We start from the raw sequence: 14,855 nt of genomic DNA, 5'->3' as shown, positions 1-14,855 counted from the left end.
CTTTTGCAGCCTTCTCGAGTGCTGTCTTAGTCTCCATATAAATCTTTGCTATGATAGTGGCAAAGTCTATTGATGCTGGCATTGTCATTCAATGTCATTCTGTTTGGATGATGTGAGGGTGTCATCCATGGTTAATAAAGAATGGAGTTTTTCCTGTTGCTGAGTGTATTCGGTTATTGTGTTGGAAAGCAGCCAGTGCTAACCATTCCACCCAGTTGTCCTGCTGATAGTTAATGAAGAGGCAGAGGTATTTTTCCATCTCCTGATTTGCACATTCTGTTTGGCCATTAGTTTGGGGATGATAGGCTGTAGATGCATTCCTTTTGATATTCAAAAGATGATAGAGGTTGTTGAGGAATTTGGAGACAAATTGAGGTCCTCTATCTGAGATAACCATCTGGGGCATTCCATATTTGGCATAGACTTTATCACACAGAATCTTTATCCACTCTTTGAAAGTTAATTCTGTGGAGGAGATGATGGGAATGATTGCTTTTGAGAATCGGTCAACAATAATAAGGATTGCATCATAGCTATTGCAGTCTGGCAGTCCTGTGATCATATCAACTGAGATGTGGGTCTATGGTGATGATGGGACCTCATTCAGATGTAGTGGTGTGGCATGAGCCTTCATGGATGATTTGCCATGTTGACAGACTTTGCATGCCTGGACATAGGTGGCAATGTTGTTTTCTAGTTTGGGCCACCAGTATTCCCATAATACCAATTCTTTTGTTTTGGCAATGCCAGAGTGTCCAGCAGTTGCATGGTCATGGCAAGTAGTGATAATTTCTCCTCATAGCTTCTGATCTTGTGTGATGTAAATCCACCCATCATAATGGATTAATCCTTCTTCCTTGGTCATCTCTCATTTGTGGTTGAGAGATGAGGCCACTCATTGGTTCCATTTATGTTACGATTTTTCCTATTTTTCTCTATTTTTCTTTCTCCTTTTCCCAGAAATGACCCCTATTTCTGCTAGTCAGAGCGTCTAGGCCAGCGCTTAAGACTGTGGGAATGCTTAGCTCAGCAACCCAGTTGGTCATTGTCTTATCGTACGGCTGTGCGCTGTGAAGGGAGAGACAATGCTCCTTTTGTCACTAAACAGCAGTAACAGCAACGACGACAATTCACCAGACAACAGCTTTTGTGGAGAGCCTGGCAACAGCAGGGGTAACAGCCCTACAGCAGACAATATCTTTTGTGAACAGTTATTTATAACACGATAACAGAACAGTATTTAAGTAGACAGCTTTCACTGTAATAGCTCAGCGTTAAACTAAAGTTTATCTTCACCAAACTACTCTCGAGCTTCTACTACTTGCAAAGCCTTGTCCCACATTAACTTTCGCATCAGTGAACTCAGTCAGACATACCCGAAGTACGAGGTACCGAACTGTTTATCACGTGTTGATAGTCACGTGGGGTTTGAGTCTAACAATTAGTTTAACGCTTCTACATTCCCTTCCTCAAGCCCAATTGTGCTGAGGAACCGAATGCCCCCTGCCCTTAATCCATCCGACCCAAACTTTACCCACGAGTTCTTCGAACTCCTAGCTTCTATTATCGGAATCTTGATCGGCTTACTGGTGATCATACAACTGTGTCGAGGACGACAATCGATCACAGCTTGGGCGATCAGGCACTATCACGAATTCCAACGTATCCGGATTATCCTTCGCAATGTCACACCCGACCTCCCCCTCCACGACATCCCTGCCTCTACCCGACCCTCAACGTCCCGACAGCCCCACCAGCCAGAAGGACACGAATCCGAAGACGTCTCTGGGAGAACGTCTGAGGAACGTACTAGGGAAGAAGAGGAGCAGCGTCAGCAGCACACATACCCCCCGCGACCCTCGCCAGCAGTCATCCGAGACCCTGGGAACCCTTGGGCCACAGGGTTCCGGCGACCCCGACCCGACACCCCCATCCCGTCCCCCCAGCACAGCATCCCAGCAACAAGGACCACAACTCCCGTCCCTAGCACCGGCATTGGGCGCCATGCTAGAGACTCCCTGGATGCCTCACGGGTGGCTCGAGGAGCCAGTCCTAGGGGCCGAGGATCCCATCATACAACGTCAGTACGAAACTCAAGCACTGACAGCAGAACAGGGGTCGATAATGACCCCTACTGGAACGACGACAACAGTGAGCGCCACTGGTGGCGCTCCGCTGCCGTCAAGGCCGACCGGTTGGAGCGCCGCGCAGCTAGCGGTAATCCTAGCAGAACAGCAAGCATACGAGCGGTACCAGAGGGAACACGGGGAACCCAGGCCCCCGATGAGGTCCGCCCCCGAGCGAACCAAATTCGACCTACCTGTGACCTTCCCGAGTACCTCGCCGCCCAGGCACGTATCGACAACGAGATCTATCGAGAGAACCATCTCTTCGGAAGGTACCTACGGGCACGAGAAGCAGAGCGGCGAAGAGAAGAGGCCGGCAGCAGAGGAGGGACTAGTACCATCGTCAACACTAGTACCCTCGACTCACCCTTCCGAGAGCCCAGCACCCCCCCCACCGAGTCCGATCCGTGGGCAGAGCCCACCAACGATGTCCCGAGGGAGGCGGCACTCAGCGACAGCCAACCGCTATCGTACGGGACCGATACCATCGCAGAGACTGACAGTATCCCCGACAGGGGAGATGGTATACCAGCCGGCCGCGGGACGATCGGGGGAGACGACGAGCACATTGACCCAACCGGGGATCTCAAAAGGATCCTCGACGGGCCCATTGCCGCCCTCTTCCTTCGACCCCGATTCTATCGAAACTTCTGTCGATATAGCAGAGCAATGGCGGCGGACGCAGCAAGGAGAGAGGCCCAGCAGCAGCAACAGCAGCCCGAGCGAGAGCCTTCTCCTCGCCCCGGGCCAGAAGACGCCGGACCCAGTACTCAACCCCAGCCCGACCGCACCAGAGGCCTACGACCTGCTCGACAGTTCCCTTCTCGAGGGGGAAATACTGAGCAAGGACGGCGACGCGGATGACGAAGCAGAGGAGGAGGACCCCCTCTCTGAGTACGGGAGGAGTTTTGATCCAATGCCAGAAGAAGTATTGAGGAAGGGAGCACGCGAGGTACGCGAGCAGGAGTTCATTCGGCTGTATCAAGAACAGATGGCCGAATTGTGGAGGGACGACCTATGGTTGAAGTCGTCCCTGGGACGAAGGTATACTCTTGCCGACCATGTCGAGCAAGAGGAAATTTTACAATATGCGGCCACAGAAAGGGCCATTTTTAATTTTAATCAAAGATTTTTACATTACCAGATGGGACCGCTACCGCCATACAAGCCGAAGACCGGCAGACGCTCAGCCCCAATGCCGTGGACGCCGAGCGTATTGCCGCCTAAAACGGCAAACACGGCACCTTCAATCCGAACGGCAACATCTCGGTATTCATACGCCACCTCGGCCGTCCTCAGCACAGCATCTCGGCTGGTCAGAAGCCGACCACAGGCAACCTGGCAACATCCAGAACGGTGGAGGTTGCCGCCAATTCCGCGACCATTCGCCGGGCAGCCGCCACCAGACGAGGCGGAAGGCAGTGGGGCCCAGGCACCTCCAGTGCCCGAGGCACCACTGCCCACGGAAGACGACCCTGAAGCACTTGCCCAAGGGTGGACGGTCCGGAACGGCCGCATTGTGCGAAAACAAGCACTGAAACCAGGAAGCCCGGTGGCCGATGATGGATCCCTCCATTCATTCCCAGGACCCCCGAGCGGGTGGGCACAACCGCCCGACGGCGGGATCCCGAACCCGATGATGGCGCTCGCCGCCGACGCCCAAATACTCCAGGTCAAACCAATCCTTTGTGCCGAGCCCCACCTCTTCAAGGGGGCCTCGGAGGATATTGACCAATTCCTGGTCGACTGTGACCAGTATTTCCAGGTCTTCGCCGCATACTTTCTAGCCGACATGTACAAGGTAACCTTCGCCGTCACTCACATGGCAGACAAGGTGAAGGTGTGGTGGGTTCTAATCGCTCCCTCCTTCTGGTCAACAACCAGAGACCATCACCGATACCCCGCATGGCCCGTATTCAAACAAATGATCAGGGAGAAGTTCACCGACCCTGCAGTCCAGGAGGTGCATAAACAGAAGATGAAGGAGTACAAGATGGCCGGCAAAGCGGCCACAGACTACTTCGACGAATTGGAACGACTCGGCAGGCTTGCAGGAGTACAAGATGACGTAGCCGACACCGGACGCATGGTCGAGTACATGAAGATGGGATTACCATCCCACTACCTCATCACCATTTCGGACCTGGGACGCGACATACCAGTAGGGTATGACGAGTGGAAGGCCCGAATCATCGGAATGTACAAGGAACGACAGCGGCAGAAGGCAGAAGCGGCCACTTTAGCCTACGGCTATCCACGCCAGGGACAGGGCCAAAGATCCCCTACCAGTACGATCCCGTCCACCAAGCCCGGCGGCTCGACCCCAACTTCTTACGGAACGAAGCAAACCGGTACGGGCACGACATATACCGGAACGGGTCAGCCAATGGACGTCGATCGACTCAAGAAGGGGGGGAAATGTTTCAATTGTGGTCAGAAGGGCCACATGGCATGAAACTGCCCTCAGAAGAAGAACAAGCGCACTAGGGAAGATATTCGGGCGCAGATTGCCGAATTGATGAAGGAAGACGAGGACCTCGGGCAAGAAGACAAGCCCGAGGAGGTAAAAGGCGAGGCCGAGCAGTGAGCGATTCCACTGACTCGGCCAAGGACTTAAGTAATAGGTCACAACCTGCTGGACAGACTGACAATTCTTCTGTAGTTACAACCCCTATGTCTAAATTATGCGTGCATTCGAATATACCCGACCGAATTACTCAGAAACTGGAATCGCCTCAGGAATTTATAATCAGGAAACGGAAAGAAGGACCCAAAGGTGCGTCATCACCAGTTCATCCCACTAACTCCGTAGAACAGACTCAACCGCCGAAAGGCCGAACAGGGGCAGAGAGCCCCACCAGCTGGCTAAGCCCATTTAATACCGAATGGACTTGGCGAGCCATCAAAGACGCAAAGGATGAAGCCGCAGCAAAGGCAGTACTCAAAAATTGGGTACACCGAAGCCGGGTTGAAGAAATAATCGACGAAATGGTCAAAGGGATGCAGGAAGCCCAACGAAGCAGGGCCCTCGAATGGCTCGACGAACTGCATGGACCACGGAGATATATTCAACGAAGCAAAACTTCGGGACAAGATTTATTAACCGAAGCCCGAATTGAAACACTCACTGCTCGGAAAACGCACAAGGTCACTGCCCTAATAGACAGCGGGTGCACGGGAAGTTCCATAAATCGTGCTTTCGTCAACAAGCACAAACTCCCTACCCGTGCTACTGCGGCACCAATTCCAGTCTATAATGCAGACGGAACAAAGAACCAAGCAGGATCAATTACCGAGTATGTTGAACTTCGACTCACAATCGGGGATCATTCCGAACGGATCGACTTGGCGGTGACTGATCTAGGAACAAAGGAAGTGTTCCTAGGACACGACTGGCTGATCCGACATAATCCCCTGATCAACTGGAAAACCGGACGGATCATCTTCGCAAGATGCCAATGCCGAAAAACCCCATTCGTATTGCCGGACGAAGATCCCGAAGACCAGTGGGATCAAGAGATGGAAGATGGAGAAACCATCTTGGCCGTGGATCTGGAAAGGGCCATTAGCATTCGTGCTATGCATCATGCCAATGACCTGGCCGCCAAAGCCAACGTGGGGAAGGAAGAAAAGACATTCGAAGAAATGGTACCCAAATGGGCACAAGATTTTCGGGATTTATTCGAAAAAGACAGTTTTGACGAACTACCCGAACCCAAACCTTGGGATCATGCCATCGAATTAATCCCCAACGCCAATGCCAATTTGAACTGCAAAACCTACCCACTCAGCAGCAACGAGCAGCAGGAGTTGGACAAATTCCTCGAAGAGAATTTGGCAAGCGGGAGGATCCGACCATCAAAATCACCAATGGCATCCCCCTTCTTCTTTGTAAAAAAGAAGGATGGGAAGCTTAGACCGGTACAAGATTACCGAAAGCTCAATGAAATGACGATCAAGAATCGTTACCCACTACCCCTAATATCGGAGTTAATGGACAAACTCAGAGGCGCCAAATACTACACCAAGTTGGACGTTCGATGGGGGTACAACAATGTACGAATCAAAGAAGGAGACGAATGGAAAGCCGCTTTTCGAACGAATCGCGGGCTATTCGAACCGACGGTGATGTTCTTTGGACTCACCAACTCACCAGCAACCTTCCAGTGGATGATGAATGACATCTTTAAAGATCTCATTGCCACCGGGAAGGTCACGATCTACTTGGACGATATCCTAATCATGTCCAAAACCAAGGAAGAGCACCGACAGCTAGTACGACAGGTACTCACTCTTATGAGGGAGCATAAACTCTTTCTCAAAGCTGAGAAGTGCGAGTTCGAGGTCCTAGAAACTGAATACCTCGGGGTCATCATTAGCCAAGGAAATATCAGGATGGATCCTGTTAAAACAGCCGGGGTAACCGAATGGCCGGAACCGACCAAGAAAAAGGAGTTACAATCATTCCTCGGGTTTACCAACTTTTATCAGCGGTTTATTCGGGATTACAGCAAAATCGTTCGACCAATGACCCAATTAACTGGAAATTCCCCATGGACTTGGGGAATTTCCCAACGGGCAGCGTTCAATGATTTGAAACGACGATTGGCATCAGATATCATCCTCGCTGTTCCAACCGAGGATGGGAAGTTCAAAGTAGAGGCAGACTCCAGCGAAGGCGCTGTGGGGGCGGTCCTCTCACAGGAACAAGATGGCAAATGGCGACCAGTCGCCTTCATGTCAAAAGCACTCACAGTTACGGAACGTAACTATGAGATCTACGATAAAGAACTGCTCGCAATAATGCTTGCCTTAGCCGAATGGCGGCATTACCTCATTGGAGCAGCCCAAATATTCGAGATTTGGACGGACCATCAAAATTTACGATACTTCCGACACCCACAAAAACTTAACCGAAGACAAGCAAGATGGGTAACGGAACTCTCGCAATACGAATACACACTACACCACAAACCCGGGACGGCAAACAAGAAAGCCGACCTACTTAGTCGCAGAGCCGACCACGACCAAGGGGAGAATGACAACAAGGAAGTTGTTCTACTCCAACCAGAACACTTCCGCGCCATGATCATGCCCACGGAAGAGGAGATGCATGAACGCATCAAAAGTGCGACTCGTGATCCATCCAAATGGGATCAACGAATAGCTCCGTCGCTCAATCATGAGCGGGGCTTAAAGAAGGAAGGGGGATTGATCCGTTATGATGGACGAATCTACATCCCAAGAGATCAGAAATTACGGGGTGATATCATCGCCATCTGCCACGATCATGCAACTGCTGGCCATCCCGGAATTGCAAAAACGAAGGAACTGGTACTCAGGGAGTATTGGTGGCCCAAAATGGATCATGATATCACCCGATATGTCAAAGGCTGTGAGGCCTGTCAAAGAGGCAAGACTTCAACACAACCCAAACCTGCTCCACTACACCCAAATGAGGTCCCTTCGTCACCATGGACCCATATTTCGGTAGACATGATAACCGGACTTCCCGAAAGTGATGGCTATGATGCAATCATCGTCATAGTCGATCGCTTCTCGAAGGCAATCATTCCGATCGCCTGTTCAACAGAATTGACATCCGAAGGATGGGCAAAAATACTGCGAGACGAGGTCTATGCAAAGTATGGCATGCCTCAAGTTATCATTTCAGACCGGGGACCACAATTCGTCTCCAAATTCTTGGACGACTTATACCGACTCCTCAATATCAAAAGAAACGCCTCCACAGCGTACCACCCACAGACGGATGGCCAAACAGAACGGGCCAATCAAGAAATTGAAAAGTACCTACGACTTTTCATCAATTACAGACAAGACGATTGGACGGAATGGCTAGCATTGGCTGCATTCCAACACAACAACAGGATCCACTCTGCAACGGGCAGAACACCATTCTTTGTAAACTATGGACGACACCCACCAGTTGCGCAACCTGGACGGGCACATACAACAACACCGGCTTCATCAGATTTTGCCACAACAATGGCAAAAATCCATGAAGAAACCAAGGTCGCGCTTGACAAGGCGGCTATCGCCATGAAAAAGCAGTACGATAAACACAAGCGACCAAGCCATGACTATTCAACAAACGACAAAGTATGGCTTGACACCACAAACCTACACTTGCCGCGACCAAAACAAAAACTGGCAGACAAACGGACCGGGCCATTCAAAATCATGGCAAAGGTCGGAAAGGCCGCATACAAGTTACAACTGCCACCAACGTGGAAAATCCATAATGTTTTCAATGAAACATTGTTAACACCATACATCGCGCCGGTATTCCCAAACCAACAACGACCAACGCCTCCACCCCCGGAACTAATCGATGACGAAGAACACTACGAAATCGATGAAGTTCTAAACCACAAACTTCGAAAAGTTAAAGCACGAGGCGGAGGCATGAAAACAACTGTTGACTATCTAGTCAGCTGGAAGGGATACGGACCAGAATCAAATCAATGGGTTAATGAAAAATATATGGACGCCGACACAGCGATCCGCGACTATGAACAACGAATCAACAGGGTCGACGACAAGGGGGTCATGTTCAATATTAACCCTGAGGAACCACGACGATCGGCCATCAGCAGAGGTCATGTGCAGAAGGACGATGAAGACGACCCTGTGGGGACATACAGCGAAGAGCAATGTCGACAACGACAAACCCTCTCGCAGTTCGAGATCCTGCAACACGACAATAAACCGGTCAAAGTCTTTATGAACCTGCAAAACAGACGGACGGGTCCAGCAGATCGGCCATCTCCTTCTGAGGGAGGGGGTCTACCCTAACTTAACCATCGGGACGATGGTCTTAAGGAGGGGGTAATGTTACGATTTTTCCTATTTTTCTCTATTTTTCTTTCTCCTTTTCCCAGAAATGACCCCTATTTCTGCTAGTCAGAGCGTCTAGGCCAGCGCTTAAGACTGTGGGAATGCTTAGCTCAGCAACCCAGTTGGTCATTGTCTTATCGTACGGCTGTGCGCTGTGAAGGGAGAGACAATGCTCCTTTTGTCACTAAACAGCAGTAACAGCAACGACGACAATTCACCAGACAACAGCTTTTGTGGAGAGCCTGGCAACAGCAGGGGTAACAGCCCTACAGCAGACAATATCTTTTGTGAACAGTTATTTATAACACGATAACAGAACAGTATTTAAGTAGACAGCTTTCACTGTAATAGCTCAGCGTTAAACTAAAGTTTATCTTCACCAAACTACTCTCGAGCTTCTACTACTTGCAAAGCCTTGTCCCACATTAACTTTCGCATCAGTGAACTCAGTCGGACATACCCGAAGTACGAGGTACCGAACTGTTTATCACGTGTTGATAGTCACGTGGGGTTTGAGTCTAACAATTTATGATTGTCATGAGTCACACTTTTGATGTGCTTGTGAATCTCCTCCTCTGTCAGCATTATCATTGCCCTGAAGTGTTTGGGTCAGAGTAGTGTTATGCCCTTATTGTTGGTCCTGCCCTGATCATGATCTGCCTGTTGGCTCAAAAGATCAGCCTTCTTGTTTGCTACCCCAGCCTTGTGATAGAGTGTGTACTGATACTGGCTAAGTTCAGTCACCCATCTAGCTTGTTGATGGTTCAACTTTTGTGGTTGTTGGAAATATTGTAAGTTTTGATGATCAGTCCAGATCTCAAAAACTTCTACTGCCCTGATGAGGTAATATCACCATTCTTCCAAGGTGAGCATGATAGCAAGAAGTTTCTTGTTATAAATTTCATAATTCCACTCAGTGATTGTGAGTGCTTTGGACAAGAATGTGACAGAGCACCATTTCTTGTCTTGTTCCTGAAATAGAATGGCACTAATTGCTCTCTTGCTTGAGCTGGCTTCTACTTGGAATTTGTCTTCCTGTGTGAGAATGGTGAGTATGACATCTTTGGCTAGCTGTCTTTTTAGGTCATTGAAGGCAGTTTGTTGAGAGAGACCTCATGTCCAGAGGGCATTGCCTGTCAATTGGGTCATGGGTTGGATGATTTTATCATAGTCCCAGATGAACTATCAGTAGAAGTTGGTAAATCCAAGAAACAATTGTAACTCCTTTTTTCTGATTGGCTCTGGCCATTCAGTTACTCCTGCTACCTTGATGGGGTCCATTCAAATGCTTCCTTTGCTGATGATGACTCTGAGGTACTCAGTTTCAAGTACCTCAAATTCACACTTTTCAGCTTTGAAGAACAGTTTGTGTTTCCTTATGAGGAATAGTACTTGTCATACTAACTTCCTATGTTCCTCCTTGGTTTTTGACATGATCAAGATGTTGTCAAGGTAAATGATAACTTTCCCAGTGGCAATGAGATCCTTGAATATGTTGTTCATCATCCATTGGAACATTGCAGGGGAGTTAGTAAGTCTGAAAAACATGATCATCAGCTCAAATAGCCCTTGGTTTATCTGGAATGCCACTTTCCACTTGTCCTCTTCTTTGATGCAGACATTATTGTATCCCCACTGGACATCAAGTTTGGTGTAATATTTAGCACCCTGAAGCTTGTCTATTAGCTCTGAGATTAGTGGAAGTGGATATCGATTTTTTATTGTTATTTTATTGAGCTTTTGATAGTCTTGGACTGGTTGAAGCTTGCCATCTTTCTTTTTGACAAAGAAAAATGGTGATGCCATGGGGGATTTAGAGGGTCTAATGCATCTGCTTGACAGATTTTTGTCTAGGAACTTGTCAAGTTCCTGCTGCTCATTGTTTTCTAACAGGTATGTTTTGCAATCTAGGTTGGCATTCACATTTGGAATCAACTTGATCATGTGATGATGTGCTTGGTAACAGCTAAGTGACTAAGAGAAGTGAATGAGGAATGAACTCTCAATCACCAATGCCTAACCACTCAATACACAATCACCAAATACAGTTGAGGTTGGTTGTTTTGAGTATGATAGAAGCACTCTTGCAGTCTTAAGTAAAATCACAGAAACAGTCAATAAAGACAGTTATTTAACTCTATCTTGCTTTCAAAGATGCAATACTCGTGAGAGTAGTTTATAGCAATGTTTAAGTATAATTAGGACTTAGAATCAACACCAAATTGTGCTCCAAACCAACTTAGAGTATTCTGAAACCCAATGAACTCCAAAACCCAAATACTAAGTCTATCAAGCACTTAGGCTTGACTAGCTGCACTCTTGGCAGTCTAGTGGTCCTCAAAACCGAAGAACTTGTACTCTGATGCCGAAACCCTTATAGTTTGGAACCCAAATTAATCCGAAACCCAAAATATAGTTATAATTCCAATCTAATCCTCTCTCTAAGTGACAAAGCAACTTAAATAAATCACTAAGTCGAAGCAGAACTCAAAATCCGTTGTCCCAGGGACTAGCTACAGTGGGCTAGAAGGCCTGAACATGGGGGTGGGTCGCTTGCTTGCTATTCCCCCCCCATTCCCTTCTTTTATACACCAACAACAGGTACAGAATCTATAAATAAAGCACTCAAAATAATATTTCTCCTGTTTAAAGCGGAATCATGCCATTATTCCGGAATGGCGGCACTCCTGGACTCCCCTAGGCTTGCCCAGACCTGCCTGGCCACCGCACAGCCTTATTTTAAGCCTACAGTGCCTGTGGGTACCTAACTCCTTTCTGTCTACTCAAAGTTTTAATCCTCTGAGTTATTCTTAGTAGCTTGATCAATCAGGCCCAGTCAGGCCTGGTCAACCAGTCCTATCCACTCTATTCCTCTCAATTCTAAGTCCCTTAGGTCACCTGATACCTAGTAAATTTGGACTTAGGCATTTCAGTCAAAACTCACAGTGCTAGCCACAGATCATTGGGTCTCATTTCTTACTGCTCCTGGATGATGCTATCTCTACTCAATACTCCACAACTGGCTATGGTATTATACCTCTAGCTGTCTTAGAATATACTTGTCTTAGTGGCATGTAGAATTGGCCCCATTTGAGGTACCATTTCTAAGTCCAACTTGGACTTAGTATTTTCCAAGGTGTGGTGCTGAACTTTTCTAAGTTCAAACCTGACTTAGGATTTTTATCCTTAGGCCATGTTATTTTACAAAGTCCCTTTTGGACTTAGTATTGGTGACTAGCATGACTATCAGCTCAGAGCCTCAGCCATAGTCCTCTACTGGCTAATGATTCTCAGTTACTAGCATATTCTAGTGTGTTATGCAGAATTTGCAAATTATAGGGCTGGACATGTAGCCTGCATATCAGTGATCCCATGGTTTTGGTTCTGGTAGTTCATCAAAGCTCTCTTTCTTGAATAGGTCTTTGAAATTGCATGCCCATTCAAGTACCATCTCTTCAAATGTCCTTTCCTCTCTTTGTTTATTAGCCTTGGCAGTGAGATTATTGGGCATGGTAAATTGCATGGATGTATATCTCATATTGTAGATCAATTGCAAGGATAGTTTCTCTGTCTTCCATCTCTTCATCCCACCAATCTTTCAGATCCTCATCAGGTAGCTTGAAAGGGATCTTTTGGCATTGGCATCTTGTGAATGTGATCCACCCAGTTTTCCAGTTGATGAGTGGGTTATGGCATATCAGCCAGTCATGGCCAAGGAAGATTTCCTTGATTCTGAGGTCTGTGATGGCTAGATCGATTCACTCAGAATGATCATCAATTGTGAGCCTTAGCTCCATGAATTCAGTGATTGAGCCAGCTTGGTTCTTTGTCCCATTGGCATTGTAAACCAGAATTGGGGCCACAGTGGCCTGGGTTGGGAGTTGATGCTTGTCGACAAAAGCTCAATTTATGGAACTCCCTGTGCACCCACTGTCAATAAGTGCTGTTACCACATGAGTGGATCAGATTGTAAGGGTTTTGATTTGAGCTTTAGTGAGCAGATCTCACCCAGTTGTTTTGGACTGATAGATGAACTTTCATGGCCTTTGGAGTTTATCGAGCCATTCCAAGGCTTGGCATCATTCAGATTTCCTCATCCCTTCTACCATCTTGTCAATTACTTCTTTGGCCTGAGTATGATAAACCCAATTTTTTAGTATGGCTTTTGCTGTTGCTTTGTCCTTGGCATTTTTGATTGCTCTCCAGGTCTATTCTATATTGAACAGTTTGAGCCAAGTATTGGGACTCTCTGCTCCTATTCAGCCTGAGGGTGCTTGAGCTTTTTTCTGCGATTCTTCGGTGTGCAAGTTAAAGTCCCAGAGTATATTCGAATGCTCTGATACAATAGGGGTAACTACAGGGGTTTTATCAGTCTGACTAGTAGCTGGTAATCGCACACCATGAATGTTCTTGGCTGGCACAGTGGAATTGCTCACTGGTCAGCCCCATCTTTTACCTTCTCCACTTTGGTCTCCTTTTCCAGTTCTTCGTCTTCTTTTTGTAGCTTGGCAATCTGCACCCTAATGTCTTCATGGGTCTATTTCTTCTTTGGGCAATCCTTAGCCATGTGGCCTTTCTGCCCACAATTGAAGCATTTCTCTTCCTTCTTCATTTAGTCTATGTCTATAGGTTTTCTGGCTCCCATATAAGTTGTACTGGTCCCAGTCTTCTGGCTTCCATAGGCCAGGGCTGTTGGGGGTTCTAATGATTTCCTGGCAGTTTGCTCTGACTTGTTCAGGGTTAGCAGGGTCAATTTCTTGCCATAGTCTTGCAACATCGATGATTCAGCTTTCTGCCTTTGTCACTTCTTGTATATTTCGATGATCCATTCCTTCCACTTGTCATAACCTACCAGCATTAATGCTTTAACACTGATTGCAGAGATTATTATAATATATGAGAAGGGGACTCCTCTTTTGAGGGCCTCAACCATTTGACCATTATTTGCTATGTCATCTCAGATTCTGGTGAGCTTGGCGAGATGTTTCAACTCATCAAAATAATCTGTGGCTGTCTTGTCAGCCATCTTGTATTCTTTGATCTTCTATTTATGAACTTTCTGGACAGCTGGATTGATGAATTTGTCATTCAATATTTGTTTAAACACTGGCCATGAGAGATATCAGTAATGCTCCCATATCATTGATTGGAAGTTCGAAAAAATGAGAATCCACCATATTTTTGCTTTTTCTTCGAGATAAGACATGGTGAACATGACTTTATTCATGTCACTCCCTAAATAGCTGATATACACTTTGAAATATTGTTCACAGTCTATGAGGAACTGGTCGATGTCATCAGATACCCCCTTGAAGGGGCAGGGTTTTCATAGAAGATCAGAGCGATATTGAAGAATGGCAGCATTCTTAGGTAAGATGCCCATCAGATTGGGCCATTCTAAGAATGGAGGTCGACTCCATTCCTGTGAGGGTCCTGGGAATGAATGAAGGGATTGGTCATCAGCAACCGGACTTTCTTTCAGGGCAGTGTCAATTCATACAATGACTCCATTTTATATAGTGAACCTGAGGCAGATGGCCTTGGGGTTGTCTTGCATTGGTTCCTTTCTTGCCCCACTAGTTTCAGCTTGGTCAGAAGGTGGCTGCCCCCCCAGGAGTCAACTCCCTTTGCTGGTCCAAGGGTTTCAAAACTCACTCTTTCTTTCTATCAGCTGGAGTCAGAGCTGCACTAGCCAAGTTGCTATGGATCAGAACAAGAGGTTGGAGTATGAAAAGGTACTTCAGACCGACAGGACCTGATATTTGGCTCATTTTGACATGATGGAGGGTGACTGTGGCATTGGTCATATGGTTTTAGACTGGTATGCTGGTAATCAGCTGACAGAATCTTCCAGATGCTTTTGATTATATT

The sequence above is a fragment of the Guyanagaster necrorhizus genome, assembly GCF_019112545.1.
Source record: "Guyanagaster necrorhizus MCA 3950 unplaced genomic scaffold BT62scaffold_39, whole genome shotgun sequence".
Classification (NCBI taxonomy): Eukaryota; Fungi; Basidiomycota; class Agaricomycetes; order Agaricales; family Physalacriaceae; genus Guyanagaster; species Guyanagaster necrorhizus.
The sequence above is the reverse complement of the archived record's forward strand: the minus strand, read 5'-3'. Positions refer to the sequence as shown.